Source organism: Pinus tabuliformis, chromosome 8, assembly GCF_031772625.1.
Source record: "Pinus tabuliformis cultivar Carrire ecotype Pingquan chromosome 8, CPIR1, whole genome shotgun sequence".
In the NCBI taxonomy this organism is placed as follows: Eukaryota; Viridiplantae; Streptophyta; class Pinopsida; order Pinales; family Pinaceae; genus Pinus; species Pinus tabuliformis.
This window is the reverse complement of record NC_142294.1, coordinates 944,720,167-944,737,909: the sequence shown is the minus strand read 5'-3', so window position 1 is coordinate 944,737,909 and position 17,743 is coordinate 944,720,167. Positions and strand designations below refer to the sequence as shown.

At 36.1% G+C, this 17,743-nt stretch overlaps 1 pseudogene; it reads left to right on the top strand.

The window, feature by feature from the left end:
• Positions 1-15,521: 15,521 nt before the first annotated feature.
• LOC149238615 (UDP-arabinopyranose mutase 1 pseudogene) lies at positions 15,522-17,472 on the top strand (annotated as a pseudogene).
• Positions 17,473-17,743: the final 271 nt, after the last annotated feature.

Genomic DNA, 17,743 nt, shown 5'->3' with positions numbered 1-17,743 from the left:
CCACTGAGACCAAGGCGACCAACCAGAGTAAGAAGATCATGTAGATCATTGAGGAAGCATGCAAAATGGTCCCAGAGTTGGCCATTGCAGAGGAAGAGCCAGTCGAGGTATGCATCCGTAAGTTGGCCATAGGGGTGCATGACACTTGGACTGAGATGTCGTGGGTTCAGCTAGAGTTGAACCTACAAATTACCGAGTTACAGTTGAGGGTCCATCCCTCCACACTGCTAGAATTAAAGGAACAACGGGTGACTACTATTATAGAGGCAGTCATGGCGGTGCAAAAGGTAGTAGTAAATTGCATGTGATTGTTCGAACAATCATTTGAGGTCCTAACAAGCTTGCAAGAGGACGCAAATGTAGAGAGGCTGGAGATAGAAGCGCACGAGCTACAACAGTGCTATGATGAATTTAAGGGAACAACACAAACCATCACGCTAACACATAGGTTATCCAAGTTGCAGGAGACCAAGCAGCTGAAGGAACATGTGGATGCAGCGCTGCACAAGGAAGTAGTGCTGAAGGCGTGACTAAAGCCCTAGCTAGAGGAAGCTTACATAGTCACAGGAAATATTGAAGGCAAGCGTGCGACTTTGCAAGCAACACAAAAAAAGCTTTAGGATAACAACACAGGAGTGGTGACCCAGAATATAGTGGAAGATACAAAGCAAGTGGAAGCTCAGTTCACGGCCGAGGTAGCGGTCATACGGGTTGAGTTGGATGTGCTTTGTGCAAAGATCTCTGCACCCGCCAAGTGACTCGAGGGCGAGTCACGATGTTTGTGTTGGGGGCTTGTTGGGAGCGCGATCCCCTAAGGGAAGTTTTGGGGCTAAAAGCCCATGTTTGAGTTAAATTTTGTAATAGAATGGTAAAGTCTCCACATTTTGTGGTCACGAAGCGTGAAGGTATTATGTGTCATAAAGGGTAGTCTGCCCTTATTTTGGTAAAGTAAAGTCAGCTGTAGGAGATCTACCCATGGTCCATGGACCATGGGATTGTGTAAAAAAAGCTAAGCTCTAAGTAGTCTTAAAAGATATAGAATGATGAAGAATGTAAGAGAGTCATAGCTCTGAAGTAAGAAGTCTATGTCTTGGGTCGTAGCATAGGTAGAGGCTCTGCAACTGAGTGCGTAGAGGCCTAGCGTAGAAGTTCGCAGCTGAGTGCGCGGACACCTGTAGTTGTGTGCGCAGGGTGGACAGAGTTTGTAAACACGTGGATGATATTAATAAATAAATATATTCTGCAATTTCTGTGTCTTTGTTCTGTTATTTCATCTTGATATGTTATCTATGAATTTCCTTTATTATGCTTATAAGATCCGCGAATGAATACAAATACATTGGATAACTAAACGTGATCAAGGATCTATGTTTACATGGTGTTAGACTAATTGGGGAATCTGCACGACACACTTCCATAGTAGCACGAAAGTACCTAAGCAATCGACTAGAGCTGCACAAAGGTCGATAATACCCTTTCACGAAGGTATTAAAGGAGAGAATAAAGGCTTGTCTTGCAAGCCCTAGAGCAAAGCGACCTGCGCAGAGACAGGGATAAAGAGAATCAAACGACATCATGACCATCTCAAGGTGCAGAAACTTGGTTCCAACATCCCCCCATACTGCTTCTAGTGAGACTTCGGTCCGCGTTCCATGGGCTGATGCCGAACGGGCCAGTAGTGTAGGGATTTTTTTAGCTAATTGACACTAAACTTGGGTCAAACCACCTTAAACCAACGAATCCCCTACTTCCTTGCACAATTCATGAGAGAATTAGCCCATATTTAATTGGGAAATTCTCTCTCCATAAATGCGTAATCTATCATAGGCCCTCAACTGTTGGCATGCACCATCTGTAAAACTCAAAAAATTATACAACTAATAGTACATTGTACCTAAACTCTAATCTCAATGGGTTTTCCTCTGAACTAAGATGCATGAGTTATTTATGAGTGAATATTCAGTTAAGTGCTGGAGTAGTGAAGTTTCATTGGTGCCTATCCCCACCACTAGACCTCCTACTAGTTCCTCCAATAGTTGGAACTAGTTTAACTTACTATAACTCACTTAGACTGAGCTAATTAATTACAACTCAAAAGAACTCAACCTAGGCCCCTAAAATTTAGGGATCACTTTAAATGACTCTAGATAGACTTTCAGCTCGAATTTCCTATGAGAATAGAATTTTGATTTAATTCCTAATTTAATTCAAGGACAAATTAAATTATGATTTCTTGTTGCTATTTTTAACACTGCATTCCTATAACCTATTGGCCAAATAAGTAAACTAAATGCCACTTTGAGATTGAATTAGATGATGCAAAAAAAATTTCTATAATGCCTTAATGAAATGATTTTGCTATGCTTTGCACATTAATAATCTATTTGTTTGAAGTTTATTCCATGATTGGTTTGAAGACAATTTTTTTATTTTGTTTCATTTATATTATATTATTGAATCAATAGTTTCTTCTTGTGTTTCTATTAAATTATATTAACTATAATTGAAAGAAATTCAAAGTGATGAAATGGAAACCCCATAACCTATTAGCCCATGTTCAAACCCTACTTTTGACTTATATTGCATCTCCCCCATTGCTCTTCACTTTCCTCCAAGAAGTAACCATTATAATAATTTGCAATGTTTCCTTATAGGGTTGTGGATTATAATGGTGATAATGGTCTTGATTTCCTTTTGCTTGACACTTCACCTTCCTTGCACATGAAATCAACTTCCCTAATGCAACACTCTTGATGCAATATTTCTACATTTCTATGCCTCTTGTGCATTGCTCTATTATTCGCTCCTCTTCTAGGTACCTATACCATATGTGAATAACATCTTGTGCACTTAAAATAGATATAGGTAATAATTCAACTTCGTCATGTCTTTTGTAGTTGGTCAACAAGTATATCATATTTATCAAATCTATACATTTCAACTTTGCGAATCCAATTCTACCTTAAAGAGAAAAAAATGTTCTTATTTAGATACAATTATTTAAGAGGTGATATTTTGATTTAGTTTCCAATTTTTTATCATTATTGCGGATTCATTTATCTCATATTTTCTTGAAATCATTTTCCCTTGTGTAGCCCACATTTGTGATGTATAAGCTACAATGTGTTGCCATAACATAGGAATATAAGTTGAATTGTGCTTTGTATGCCATAATAGTGGAACATTTTTATCAAATGAATTTATCCATATCTCTTAAGTAGTTGTCAATTCTCTTGCTACATTGTCTACATGATAAGGAAGAATTATCTCTAATTCCTTCACTTTTGTTTGTAATTTCCTTTGAATTTGTCTTCAACAAGCAAGATTTGGTTTGCCATCATACTACTCGAAGATATATGTTGCACATTTTTTCCATTATTTTTACATAAGGAAGACCAACACAACCTAATCATAAATCTTCTTTATAGGATGTGCCAAGTGGGGACTGGTAATTTCTTTACATAGTTGTATGGTCTAGGTGTATACATATCGTTACTTCACCTTAAATAACTCTATAAACTCTATGGGGTCCTTACTTTTGTGCCCAAACAACTTTCTCGCCATCACTATATCTATTGCTGAGATGTTAGGTGGTCATCCAAAAAGACTTTATAAAGGCAAAGTCTAATTATTATATATTTTTGTCTTTTTTATTGGAATCGTATAATTTGGGTGAGATTGTAATTTCTTATTATTTAAAATGAATTTTTGAATTGATAAATAGATTGCACTTGCCCATGGAGCTTTGGATTGACACTGAATGGGTGTTGTATTAAGACACTCTATGCAAAAAGGTCACCCATTGCATTCACCCAAAAAAACAACACTCTAAAAAATCCATAAAGCATTAAGATTTCATAAATTACACAACTTACTAGAATTCAATAATACAAAATTGGGTGAGATTGAAGCAACGTATTATTATTTTTAATTATTATTTAAAGCAATATTATTCCTATATTAAACAACAATGGAATCCCTATTGAAGAGTAGTAAGAAATATGGCAACATTTTCAATATATTGCATTTGAAGGGTCTACAATTTGGAGTAGCATCCACAATGTTAATTAGAGCAACTCTCTCAATTAGAGAACACATTGCCCAACATTCACAGTGCATTAATACTTGACCCTAATAATGGATAAGCTTTTATGGATTGAGTGCTATTATGAACTATCCTTGTTAGGCTTAAAACCCCTACCATTAATGTCAAAGGGGGGGTAACACATGTATTTTTTCTAGAGGCAGAAGCATAAACAAAGGTATTCCATGACAAGAAAGATAAGGAATTGTTGTGTTTCCATCAATGCCAAAGGGGGAGAATGTTGGTAATATTGACATTGATGTCATTGATCACATTGGTGATACTTTATGTTGAATGTGGAGTGCACATGAATGTTGAATGTTGAATTGATGATAATTTATGCTTGAATGAAAACGGTTGAAAGTGATGTGAAGTGCAAAGGCTATGATAATCAATGTGAAGGTTGAACATTGTCAAATGGAACATAAAATATTGAGGGACAAGCTAAAAATATATATTTTTTATTTAAATAGCAAAATGTATGATACAAGATAATACACATATGATTTCTCTCTTGTAATCATTACTGGTTGAGTTGTTTTATTCTAGCTCTATTTTATACTACAATGTTTTTCAGAATCGAAAGTGGAGACAAGTTTGTGAACAATTTTAGAAGACCAAGAGACAATGCCTCATTCCATATTCCTGCAAAGAATAAAAGCAACCAATAAGGCTTGCTTATAAAATATACAGTGTTGAATGGAAAGAGAAATTTTGAAGTGAAACAGTATGCATGAGAAAGTTTAGCAGTAGCATCAGAAGACACATAAAGTTGAAAAGGAGAAGTAGTGAAGATTTGCAATAGACTTGACAACATAACTATATATCAGGTATCCAACATTTTTGACTTAATATTGTGATTGAGATATTTTTTTCCCTTTTTATGTTATAGCTTGATAAAGAACAAGTTGTATCATGTTGAGGGAGGAGCCTCTTGTGGTTTGTAGCCTGCAGAAAATTTGTGGGAGTTGGAGCTTCCTTTGAGGTAGGAGCCTCTTGTAGGTTGGAGCCTTCAAAAATATGATGTAATAAAGAGTACCAACTTTCCTTCACATCGCTTTCAACCTAAAATTCGTGGTTTTCTCCCTTTGGGGTTTCCACTTATATCTGGTGTCTTCATGTGTTGGTTCGTAAATGTTGTGCAAATTTCCTTGAATTCTTGATAAGTATATGTGAAAACTTCTTTCTCTAACACCTGCAAAAGGTATCCAATATTAATAGAGCACATACATAAACCATTAGTTACATGAGAAGAAAATTAAGTTGAGCAAAAAGTAAAGTTTTAAATTACGGATTCACCCCACTCTTAGTAATTTCCAAACATAACTATCAGAAAGTGTCTGTCATTGCTTCGGCTACATGGTTTCCAAGAAGAAATACATATTTACAAGTGGTGATTACTGGTTTATTGCCAAGGAAACCTCTGGAAACCACATCAATGTTCTCCCTCTGGAAACCACATCAATGTTCTCTAGCAGGATATTCTAAACTTGTTTTCCCCTTCAATTCCATTCTTTTTCAATAACTATATGATAGAGGGCACAAATTTTGTGCATGGGTACCCATTCAGCCTTTGCCATGGAACACCCACTAGAGTTTCTCATGGCCTCTGGATAAATATCCTTAACTATGATGCCCCGACTTAGCTTGTTAAGCCTTAACTATTTTAATTTGAATCTTACCATTACACCTACTTGAAGAGGGCTTTACAGGTAACAAGTAACGTGCATAGTTATGAATTAAATTTAAAAAAAATATTATGCAATTTTAAAAAAATAATTAAAAAAAAGTGTAACCGAGCCTACCTAAATTTAAACAAATTAATTTAACCCAAAAGAGATGAACACATGGTTATGAAACAAAAGAATCCAAAGAGAGATTTACAGGTAAGAAACAAAAGAATCTGAAGAGAGATTCACAAGAAACAAAAGAATCTGAAGCAAGATTTACACGTAACAAATAATGTGGATAGTTATGAATTATAATTTTAAAAAATTCTTACCCAATTTTAAACAAATTAATTTGAAAAAGATGTAACCCAACTTACCTAATTTTAAACAAATTAATTAAAGAAAACCCAAAAAATATGAGCACGGAGTTACAACTAAAAGATATTTTAATTTGAATCTTACCATTACACCTACTTGAAGAGAGGTAACAGGTAGCATGCATAGTTATGAATTAAATTTTAAAAATTCTTATGCAATTTCAAAAAAATAGTAATAATTAAGAAAAAAGTGTAACCCACCTTACCTAAATTTAAACAAATTAATTTAACCCAAAAAAGGTGAACACATGGTTATGAAAAAAAAAGAATCGGAAGAGAGATTTACATGTAACAAATAACATGGATAGTTATGAGTTATAATTTTAAAAAAAATCTTAAAAGAAAATTACCTTGATCCCATCTGAGGAGGATAACTCGGGACCGAGGAGAAAGGAATGGAAGGGCTTAGAAAGTTGTAAATGGGGGGTCAAGGGAAGAAAACTTAAGAGAAACCTGACCCTAAAAAAGAAATTAACAGTCAAAAAACCCAAACCAACTGGAAATAAGGAGGTAGAGGGTACACAAACCCTGGCTAGAAACTAGAAGATAGAAGGCACAAACAAAGGAAACAAAAAGGGTAATTGGGGAATTCAACTCTGTCAAAATCATAAAGCTAATGAATGCATCGATTTTGTGATAGGTAATCCAATACACCAGAGTAAGAACTCTGACCAAGACAGAACACACCAGACGAAAGATAGCAGCACCCAGACAGGGAGCAAAATGGCCCGCAAAAAAGGAAACAGTGGAACCAAAAAGGAGGAGGGAACAAGTGGACAACAAAAAAAAAGGAGGCAGGAAACCTAATGGGGAACACATGAAGAAAATCATCAATACCTACATGGAAGGAAATCTACCAGAACTCAGAGCTCAGATTGCGAATTGGGAGAGAGATTTAAGAGACAATCTCAAATACCGAGATTGTAGAATTTTCTCTATAAATCAGCTAGCTCACTGATATCATTTAGAAATTTCACCTGCAGATCCAACTGATATATACAATGTACTAAAGCATAATACTAGATCTACATCTACCATAAACTTAGCAGAAGCTTAATTGAACATGAGCAACATCAAGCATTAATAGATATAACTAAGAATGAGAAGTAATCAATCAACCATAACACATAAGATATAACCTGGGGAAAGCACCAGCCTGAAACCCCATCTCTGTATTATCAATAAAGTGGAAATCCTCAACAACATACAAAAATAATCAGCTCAAAAGCTATCCTGCTCTCTCTGTACTCTGATGATGATGCTCATGGACTACTTAGGCCTATATATATAGGTTTCACAAGTCCTCCAAACTCCTATCTCCTCCAAAGTACTGAACAAACTCTTGTTGTTGGTCATGTGGAAAGAAGCTCCACTGTCAAGAAACCAACCACTTCTCACCATGGATGAAACCATGCATGTGAAGAGTGTGAAATCCAACTCGAACAGTGAAGCAAGTGCCTCACCTTCAGATCCTTCCCCAGATCCCTTCTTGGATTTCCTCAGTGGACAATTTGTAACAAAATGGCCCACCTCATGACAACGAAAGCATCACACTTTCGATTTGTCAAACTTCTTCCCACCATGGGAAGAACTGGACTCGGAAAGAGAAACCTTCTCCTTTCCCTTCTTCGCCTTACTCGCTAAGGCATACCTTTCTTCATTTTCCATGGATGAAGAACCATCTCTGGTGCTTTTTCTTATCTCCTCCTACATCAAATCCGACCAAATTCGTTCCCAATCTAGCAGTTTCTCTCTTCCATTAACCGAGTCCTGGTAGCTATGCCATCTCTTAGGAAGACCGAGGAGTGCAAGACTCACCATGTCATCATGAGAGGTCACGATCCCTACACTTCCAAACTCATCCCTGCATGAGGTGAGCTTGTTAAGATACATAGAGATTGTGTCCCCACTTTCACACTTGATCTTTCGAAGTTTGTCCTTCAATGCCAGCTTCCTCTGATCACTGCTATTCTGATAAAGATCTTTCAATGTTTTCCACATCGAAAACGAAGTCTCCTTCCCATGGAGGCTCGAGACAATGTGATCTCGAACTCCCTCCAAGAGGATTCTCCTAGCTCTAGCCACACACTTCTTCCATTCCGCTAGTTGAGTAGCATCATTTGGCTTCTGGACTTCCTGATCAATGAAGTCCTTTAGACCATTTTCTTCTAATACTGCCTCCATGCAATCCTTCCAGGCTATATAATTCGAATTGCCATCAAGGGCATATTCAAGTCTCAAACCATAGAACGCCATTGGTGAAATAGATGTGATAAGAACTCAATTCAATATTCAGAAACCACAAACTTCAACTTCTCCCTTCTTGTATATTGTTCTTCCTTGATCACCTATGCTTCGATACCATGTAGAATTTTCTCTACAAATTATCTAGCTCACTGATATCATGTAGAAATTTCACCTGCAGATCCAACTGATATATGCAATGTACTAAAGCATAATACTAGATGTACATCTACCATAAACTTAGCGGAAGCTTAATATAACATGAGCAACATCAAGCATGAACGGATATAACTGAGAATGAGAAGTAATCAAGCATAACACAGAAGATATAACCTAGGGAAATCACTAGCCTAAAACCCCATCTCTGTATTATCAATCAAGTGGAAATCCTCAACAACATACAAAAAGAATCAGCTCAAAAGCTATCCCGCTCTCTCTGTTCTCTAATGATGTAGCTCATGGACTACCTAGGCCTGTATATATAAGTTGCACAAGTCCTCCAAGCTCTTATTTCCTTACGCAGTTTTGATTGGGTTCCAATGTCATAACATGTGTGAATTGGCCACATCATTCCTGCTGTAACCTCAGGTCCAACTACGTAATCCATAAGGAAAAGTATTCCTTCTGCATGCAAGGACTATTCACAAGGAATATCCTAGCAACTGATAGTACACTGTCCCTCCGTCTGATCTCAACTGGGTCTCTGTCTGGACTGACATGCATGAGTTATCCATGAGTGAATCTTCAGTTATCTAAAAATCCCAGTGGTTACATGCATGCAAGCATTAACAAACTAAATCTCATTAATTTAACAACTTGTTAAATTAATCTAACTAGACTTGACTCAGTTAACTGAGCCAACTAATTACAACTCATAATTACAACTCATCCTCATCCTTTAACTGATGGTTAAATCCCTCAATAAAAGGAGAAACTGTTGCATGTCCACACATAGACTTCAAGTTCATAATTCCTTAACTAATTATCTCAAACTGAATTAATTAATTAATTTACAAAATGCTGTTAATATCAAATTCAAATTTTACTTCCTATTTCTAGTCCAGGGACTGACTAAAATAGGAATCCACACTGAACTGCTAAAAATAGAACTTCTATTTTTAGCACTTCCATTTTTCATTCCCTGTTGCCCAATCCAGCGCTGGTACCCAAACTACTATTTTTAGCACTGTTATTTTTAGCACTTCTATTTTTAACAATTTCTTGCTGCCATTTTTCAATAGAGATATCCCCATGGATGAATGGGAAAGCATGGTGCCAGACCTAGGGTCCACTCGAGGGAGGCACTCACTGTTCAAGCAAACCATACAACAATATTGGATTATGAACAACGTGGTGGATCGGGCCATGACCCTCCACCAAGAGTATGAGCATGCAACGAGAGAAGAAATAGAGGCACAAAATTAGAACAAAGAAAAAGACCTAGTCCGTGTAGAACTATTACGAGAGATAACAGCAATCTAGATCCAGGCATACAGAAACAACTTAGCACTAGGTAGAATTGAATAGACTCTGACACACCCGAAATGGAGAATTGAGCAGTGAAGTGAGATACCAGGATCTAGTGCAAAGGCACCAGCACCAGTAATATCCTCTGATGAGGAGTGACACAGTGAACTAGTTGGATTCAAAAATGGTTTGGCTATGGTTTTGACTATGAACAGTATAATTATGTTTATTTCTATTTTGATAAATAGAGATAGTAGAATAGACAGCCAATACAATGCTGCTAGATGGATAGAAATGAACTTATTTAAATTTTGGACAGGATTTAAAGCTGACAAGTGGATACCTGGTTTCCTTCGGGCAGGAAAACCACCTGTAGCAGCAAATGGTTGTGAAAATTTCTTTCGAAAATAGAAATAAATAGAGATCTGCTAATTTCAAAAAAAAAAATAATACAAAATTGGGTGAGATTGAAGCACCGTATTATTTTTCTTAATTATTATTTGAAGCAATATAATTCATATATTATTAAACAATAATGGCATCCTTATTGAAGAGTAGTGAGAAATATGGCAACAATTTCAATATATTGCATTTGAAGGGTCTACAATTTGGAGTAACGTCCACAATGCTAATTGGAGCAACTTTTGCAATTAGAGAACACATTGCCCAACATTCACACTGCATTAATACTTGACACTAATAATGGATAAGATTTTATGGATTGAGTGTTATTATGAACTATCCTTGTTAGTCTTAAAACCCTTGCCATTGATGTCAAAGGAGGAGGTAACACAGGTATTTTTTTCTGGAGGCAGAGGTATAAACAAAGGTATTCCCCGACAAGCAAGATAAGGAATTGTTGTGTTGCCATCAATGCCAAAGGGGAAGAATGCTGGTAATATTGCCATTGATGTCATTGATCACATTGGTGATACTTTATGTTGAATGTGAAGTGCACATGAACGTTGAATTTTGAATTGATGATAATTTATGCTTGAATGCAAATGGTTGAAAGTGATATGAAGTGCAAAGGCTATGATAATCAATGTGAAGGTTGAACATTGTTAAATGGAACATAAAATATTGAGGCACAAGCTGAAAAATATATGTTTTAAATAGAAAAATGTATGATACAAGATAAGACACATCTGATTTGTCTCTTGTAATCATTACTAGTTGAGTTTTTTTATTCCAGCTCTATTTTATACTACAATGTTTTTCGGAACTGAAAGTGGAGACAAGCTTGTGAACAATTTTAGAAGACCAAGAGACAATGCCTCATTCCATATTCCTGCAAAGAATCTAAACAACCAATAAGGCTTGCTTATAAAATATACAGTGTTGAATGGAAAGAGAAATTTTGAAGTGAAGCAGTATGCATGAGAAAGTTGAGGAGCGGCATCAGAAGAGGCATAGAGTTGAAAAGGAGAAGTAGTGAAGATTTGCAATAGACTTGACAACATAATTATATATAAGTTATCCAAATTTTTTGACTTGATATTGTGATTGAGATATTTTTGTCCCTTTCTATGTTATAACTTGATAAAGAACAGGGTGTATCATGTTGAGGTAGGAGCCTCTTGTGGGTTGTAGCTTGCGGAAAATTTGTGGGAGTTGGAGCTTCCTTTGAGGTAGGGGCCTCTTGTAGGTTGGAGCCTACAAAAATATGATGCAATAAAGAGTACCGACTTTCCTTCACATCACTTTCAGCCTAAAATTCATGGTTTTCTCCCTTTGGGGTTTCCACTTATATCTGGTGTCTTCATGTGTTGGTTCTTAAATGTTGTGTGAATGTCCTTGAATTCTTGATAAATATATGTGAAAACTTCTTTTCAAAAAGGTATCCAATAATAACAGAGCACATACATAAATCATTAGTTGCATGAGAAGAAAATTAAGTTGAGCAAAAAGTAAAGTTTTAAATTACGGATTCACCCCCCTCTCAGTAATTTCCAAACATAATTATCAGAAAGTGTCTCTCGTTGCTTTGGCTACATAGTCTCCAAGAAGAAATACATATTTACAAGTGGTGATTATTGCTTTATTGCTAAGGGACCCTCTAAAAACAACATCAATGTTCTCTAGCATGACATTCTAAACTTGTTTTCCCCTTCAATTCCATTCTTTTTCAATAACTATATGATAGAGGGCACAAATTTTGTGCATGGGTATCCGTTGAGCATTTGCCATGGAACACCCACTGGAGTTTCTCATAGCCTCTAGATAAATATCCTTAACTATGATGCCCCCCACTTAGCTTGTTAAGCCTTAACTACTTTAATTTGAATTTTACCATTACACCTATTTGAAGAGGCTTTACAGGTAACAAGTAACGTGCATAGTTATGAATTAAATTTAAAAGAAATCTTACGCAATTAAAAAAAAATAATTAAAAAAAAGTGTAACCCAACCTATTTAAATTGAAACAAATTAATTTAACCCAAAAGAGAGGAACACATGGTTATGAAACAAAAGAATCCGAAGAGAGATTTACAGGCAAGAAACAGAAGAATCCGAAGCGAGATTTACACGTAACTAATAGCGTGGATAGTTATGAATTATAATTTTAAAAAATTCTTACCCAATTTTAAACAAATTAATTAAAAAAAAAATGTAACCCAACTTACCTAATTTTAAACAAATTAACTAAAAAAACCCAAAAAAGATGAGCACGGAGTTACAAGTAAAAGATATTTTAATTTGAATCTTACCATCACACTTACTTGAAAAGAGATTTACAAGTAACAGTTGAGGTGCATAGTTATGAATTAAATTTTAAAAAATTCTTATGCAATTTGAAAAAAAAAAGTGTAACCCAACTTACCTAAATTTAAACAAATTAATTTAACCCAAAAGAGGCGAACACATGGTTATGGAACACATGGTTATGAAAAAAAAGAATATTAATTTAACCTAAAAGAGGCGAACACATGGTTATGAGAAAAAGGAATATGAAGAGAGATTTACACGTAACAAATAAGGTGGACAGTTATGAATTATAATTTAAAAATATCTTACCGAATTTTAAACAAATTAATTAAAAAACAATTTACAACCGAACTGTATTGTTTTATGAAACTCTTCCCTTTACACGTAAGAAATAACGTGTATAGTTATGAATTATAATTTTAAAAAAATCTTACCCAATTTTAAACAAATCAACTAAAAACAATTTATAACCAAACTAAACTGCTTTATGAAACTCTTCCCTTTAAAATTCGAGCTGGGAAAATCCAACGAAAAAGATTTTCGAGAAATTCCGCAAAAAAACTCTTCCCGACCAAAATCCAACGAAAAAAGTTTTCCGGAGATTGCGCAAAAAGGTGAATCCCCACGTAACAAAACAAAGCTCTCGCATCCTCTTCCTTATTATATATATATATATATATATATATATATATACACACAGATGCGAATGGAAAGGGACAAAACACTTTCAATTCTTCCTGATTGATTGTTGAAGATTGGGTTGTGCGAGTTTCATTCGAAACAAAAAAACACTTCCAATTTTTCCTGACAGTGGAAGATTGGGTTGTTCTTTGATGATGTAGCTCATGGACTACCTAGGCCTGTATATATAGGCTGCACAATTCCTCCAAGCTCTTATTTCCTTGCACAATTTTGATTGGGGTCCAATGTCATAACATGTGTGAATTGGCCACATCATACCTGCTGTATGAATTGGCCACATATATAAGTTATCCAAAGTTTTTGACTTGATATTGTGATTGAGATATTTTTGTACCTTTCTATGTTATAACTTGATAAAGAACAGGGTGTATCATGTTGAGGTAGGAGCCTCTTGTGGGTTGTAGCCTGCGGAAAATTTGTGGGAGTTGGAGCTTCCTTTGAGGTAGGGGCCTCTTGTAGGTTGGAGCCTACAAAAATATGATGCAATAAAGAGTACCGACTTTCCTTCACATCACTTTCAGCCTAAAATTCATGGTTTTCTCCCTTTGGGGTTTCCACTTATATCTGGTGTCTTCATGTGTTGGTTCTTAAATGTTGTGTGAATGTCCTTGAATTCTTGATAAATATATGTGAAAACTTCTTTTCAAAAAGGTATCCAATAATAATAGAGCACATACATAAATCATTAGTTGCATGAGAAGAAAATTAAGTTGAGCAAAAAGTAAAGTTTTAAATTACGGATTCACCCCCCTCTCAGTAATTTCCAAACATAATTATCAGAAAGTGTCTCTCGTTGCTTTGGCTACATGGTCTCCAAGAAGAAATACATATTTACAAGTGGTGATTATTGCTTTATTGCTAAGGGACCCTCTAAAAACAACATCAATGTTCTCTAGCATGACATTCTAAACTTGTTTTCCCCTTCAATTCCATTCTTTTTCAATAACTATATGATAGAGGGCACAAATTTTGTGCATGGGTATCCGTTGAGCGTTTGCCATGGAACACCCACTGGAGTTTCTCATGGCCTCTAGATAAATATCCTTAACTATGATGCCCCCCACTTAGCTTGTTAAGCCTTAACTACTTTAATTTGAATTTTACCATTACACCTATTTGAAGAGGCTTTACAGGTAACAAGTAACGTGCATAGTTATGAATTAAATTTAAAAGAAATCTTACGCAATTAAAAAAAAATAATTAAAAAAAAGTGTAACCCAACCTATTTAAATTTAAACAAATTAATTTAACCCAAAAGAGAGGAACACATGGTTATGAAACAAAAGAATCCGAAGAGAGATTTACAGGCAAGAAACAGAAGAATCCGAAGCGAGATTTACACGTAACTAAGAGCGTGGATAGTTATGAATTATAATTTTAAAAAATTCTTACCCAATTTTAAACAAACTAATTAAAAAAAAAATGTAACCCAACTTACCTAATTTTAAACAAATTAACTAAAAAAACCCAAAAAAGATGAGCACCGAGTTACAACTAAAAGATATTTTAATTTGAATCTTACCATCACACTTACTTGAAAAGAGATTTACAAGTAACAGTTGAGGTGCATAGTTATGAATTAAATTTTAAAAAATTCTTACGCAATTTGGAAAAAAAAAAAGTGTAACCCAACTTACCTAAATTTAAACAAATTAATTTAACCCAAAAGAGGCGAACACATGGTTATGGAACACATGGTTATGAAAAAAAAGAATATTAATTTAACCTAAAAGAGGCGAACACATGGTTATGAGAAAAAGGAATATGAAGAGAGATTTACACGTAACAAATAACGTGGACAGTTATGAATTATAATTTAAAAATTTTTTACCGAATTTTAAACAAATTAATTAAAAAACAATTTATAACGGAACTGTACTGTTTTATGAAACTCTTCCCTTTACACGTAAGAAATAACGTGGATAGTTATGAATTATAATTTTAAAAAAAATCTTACCCAATTTTAAACAAATCAACTAAAAAACAATTTATAACCAAACTGAACTGCTTTATGAAACTCTTCCCTTTAAAATTCGAGCTGCGAAAATCCAACGAAAAAGGTTTTCCAGAAATTACGCAAAAAACTCTTCCCGACCAAAATCCAACGAAAAAAGTTTTCCGGAGATTGCGCAAAAAGGTGAATCCCCACGTAACAAAACAAAGCTCTCGCATCCTCTTCCTTATTTTATATATATATATATATATATATATACACACAGATGCGAATGGAAAGGGACAAAACACTTTCAATTCTTCCTGATTGATTGTTGAAGATTGGGTTGTGCGCGCACTTCCAATTCTTCCTGACAGTGGAAGATTGGGTTGTTCTTTGGCTGTGTGGCTTTTGTTTTCTTTCATTTCTTGTTTCTATTTTGCGGCATAGTGGAAGATTGGGTTGTTCTTCGGCCGTGTGGTTTTTGTTTTGTTTCATTTCTTGTTTCTATTTTGCGGCATCAGTTGATGAATAATAATAAGATGGCAGGTTGTAGTGCCGCTGGGACCCCGATCCTGAAGGAGGAAGTGGACATAGTGATACCTACGATCCGGAACTTGGATTTCTTGGAAATGTGGAGGCCATTCTTTGAGCCGTATCACCTCATCATCGTGCAGGATGGGGATCCATCGAAGACCATCAGCGTGCCCAAGGGTTTCGACTACGAACTGTACAACAGAAACGATATCAACAGGATCCTGGGACCCAAGGCCTCCTGCATTTCCTTCAAAGACAGTGCCTGTCGTTGCTTCGGCTACATGGTCTCCAAGAAGAAATACATCTTTACAATTGATGATGACTGCTTTGTTGCCAAGGATCCCTCTGGAAACCACATCAATGCTCTCCACCACCACATTCTCAATTTGCTTTCCCCCTCCACTCCATTCTTTTTCAATACACTGTATGATCCATACAGAGAGGGCGCAGATTTTGTGCGTGGGTACCCCTTCAGCCTTCGCCATGGAACACCCACTGCAGTCTCTCATGGCCTCTGGATGAACATCCCCGACTATGATGCCCCCACACAGCTTGTCAAGCCTTGGGAACGCAACACCAGGTATGTGGATGCAGTTTTAACAATTCCAAAGGGTACTCTGTTCCCCATGTGTGGCATGAATTTGGCCTTCAATCGGGACTTGATTGGCCCTGCCATGTATTTTGGCTTGATGGGCGATGGGCAGCCCATTGGTCGCTATGACGATATGTGGGCAGGATGGTGTGTCAAGGTCATCTGCGACCACTTGGGATTGGGAGTGAAGACAGGGCTGCCATACATTTGGCACAGCAAGGCCAGTAACCCCTTTGTTAATTTGAAGAAAGAGTACAAGGGAATCTTTTGGCAAGAGGACATCATTCCATTTTTCCAATCTCTTACACTTCCACAGGAATGTACGTCTGTCCAGCAATGCTACATTGAGCTGTCAAAGCAGGTAAGGAACAAACTTGGTGTAATAGATCCATATTTCCAGAAGCTGGCAGATGCCATGGTCACTTGGATTGAAGCTTGGGATGAGCTCAATCCCCCCACTGCCAACCGTGCTGCAGAAACTGAAGTAATTCCCCGTGGACCAGATAAGACATCCACGAATTAGCAAGGATCTGGCACATTAATTCCTTGCATTTGTCAGCTCTGAACAGTGCCCAATATTATTTAGTTCATGATCATTTTGGTAGATGGATAGTCTATTCTAGTTGATCTCTAGCTATTAGTTTCTTTTTATGCAGTCAGATGAACATTTGTTGTGATGCAATTAATTTTGAGAATCTGCATGCAGTATTTGCACGAATTTGTTTTTGATCCAGTTAGATGATAATGGACATCCCTGGAAACATCAGATATTTTTGAGAATATATATGCTTGGATCTAGTTAGATGATTATGGACATCCCATCCCTGGAAACATCAGATATGTTTGAGAATATATATGCTTGGATCTAGTGTATGTAGCAATCCGTTGCTGCTATTGAGATCATATTTTTATTTGGTTTGGGACGGGAATTGCAGAGTGCAGTTTTTGTTGATGATGACTGCTTTGTTGCCAAGGATCTGGCACATTAATTCCTTGCATTTGTCAGCTCTGAACAGTGCGCAATATTATTTAGTTCATGATAATTTTGGTAGATGGATAGTCTATTCTAGTTGATGTCTGGCTATTAGGTTTTTTTTATGCAGTCAGATGAGATGATAGTAGGGGCGACATTGAAATCTGGGAAACATTTGCATGAATATGTTTCTCATTTACTTAGATGATAATGGGGACTACATGGACATCCCCAGAAAGAAACATTCGATGGGGTGGGTGCCAGTGTTTTTGAGTATATGCTTGGATCTAGTATCTGTAAGAATCTGTTTCTGCTACTGAGATAATATTTTTCTTTGTTTCGGGGGCGGGAATTGCAGATTGCTATTTTGTTGAAAAAAATTGTTAAATTTAAGTGTTTCACACAAATTAAATGTTTGGTTACCAGAAATGCAATGGCATGTATGATATCAAATA